The sequence below is a fragment of the Globicephala melas genome, chromosome 6, assembly GCF_963455315.2.
Source record: "Globicephala melas chromosome 6, mGloMel1.2, whole genome shotgun sequence".
NCBI classification, from domain to species: Eukaryota; Metazoa; Chordata; class Mammalia; order Artiodactyla; family Delphinidae; genus Globicephala; species Globicephala melas.
In genome coordinates, this window is record NC_083319.1 from 5134565 (window position 1) to 5136163 (window position 1599).

General features: G+C 58.9%; 1 pseudogene; it reads right to left on the reverse strand.

The window, feature by feature from the left end:
- Positions 1 to 577: 577 nt before the first annotated feature.
- On the reverse strand, positions 578 to 971 carry LOC115842831 (elongin-B pseudogene; annotated as a pseudogene).
- Positions 972 to 1599: the final 628 nt, after the last annotated feature.

Here is a 1599-nt window from a genome sequence, read left to right on the forward strand (position 1 = left end):
CAGTCAAGAGGCCTCTCTTCCGCCGAGGGAAAACAGAACACTCACAAAAGTATTTGTCAAGCAGATTCATGCTAAGTTGGTTTGGTTTTTTTAGTTGGCCGGGGGCCTAGAATCCGACTGGCAGCAATGGAGCGGACAGATGGGATCCTATATGAAGCTGCTGATGCGTTCAACTTAGAAAGAGAAGAAAACCTTATTAGTCAAGGTTTCAAAGGCTGCGACTTCACAGGAAGCCTTCTCCGGCCCAGCCAGCTGGGCCTGCATCCCTGGCTGGTACCGCCCAGCTTTGCCAGGCCCTGCTCGAGGCTCCCAGCGTCTCAGCCAGGTGCCAGCAGCCGAAAGCCGGCCCCATGCTTGTCCCCCAAGAGCTGCTGCTTCCTGAGTCCCCGGGGGTTTCTGTCTGCCCTCCCGCGGGCTGGACCAGGCAGGAAGCTCTCCAGAGCTACCTCCCTGTCCCATCCTTGCTCTGAGCTCAAAGGGACCTGTTCTAGGTTGAAGTGTGCCCCCCACCCAAATTCATAGTTTTTTGGGGGGACACCCAAATCTCTTTTATTGCGGGGGTAAGTGGAGTGGTCTCTCACTGCACGGTTCGTTCATTGGCGCGGCCTCCTGAGCCCCGCGGCTTCGTCACAGCCAGAAGCTCGCGTGCGCTAGAGAAGGGCTCGATGCGCAGGGCCTCAAAGGCTTCACGTGCCCTGAAGGCTGTAGCCCCACAGTGGCTGGGGCCTGAGGCTGTGCTGTCTGGCTGGTGAGGCCACACTCGCCCAGTGTCTTGCCATCGTCCGGAAGCTGGCTGTCCTAGTACAGCCGCTGCTCCTCCGGCAGCCGCTTGAGGACGCCCTCGACGGTGCGTTTCAGCTCGAACACGGTGCTCGATTCCTTGCGTCTGTGAAGATGGTGGGCTTGTGGCACCAGATCACGCGGAACACGTTCGTCACGGCTGCTGCCGCTTCCCCTCGATGCGCCGGCATGGCCGCACCTCCAGATTCATGTGTTGAGGTCCTAACCCCAAGTATCTCAGAGTGTGACCTTGTTTGGAGACAAGGTCTTTGGAGAGGTCGTAGTTAAAGTGAGGTCCTTAGGGCGGGCTGTACTCCAAGATGATGTCCTTACAAAAGGGGGACACGTGGACACAGACACACGCACAGAGAGAAGAGACTCAGGTAGAAGGCGGCCATCCACAAGCCAAGGAGACAGGCCTGGGGCAGATCCTTTCCTTGGGGCCCTTGGGAGGAGCCAGGCCTGCGGACACACTGATCTCAAGCTTCTGGCCTCCAGACAAATGTCAGTTGTTTAAGCCGCCCGGTTTGCAGTACTGTGTCAGGGCAGCCCTGGCAAAGGAATACATGACCTTACCCAAGAGGCCTCCCATCTCATGGGCTCCACCCCCCAGGATCCCAGCATGTGGCCTGGACACAGACATCTGCCCAGCCCAGGGGTGCTCACCAGACCTGCTCTCCTGTCACGCCCACCCGGCCCCCGCCACGGCCATCCACTGGTCCGTATATCCCCTCGCTGTGGCCAGGTGGAAATCTCCCTTCCGAGGAGCTAGAGGAGTGGTCTGGGCTTGAGTTCATCGTCACCTTCTGAGAGCCCTGG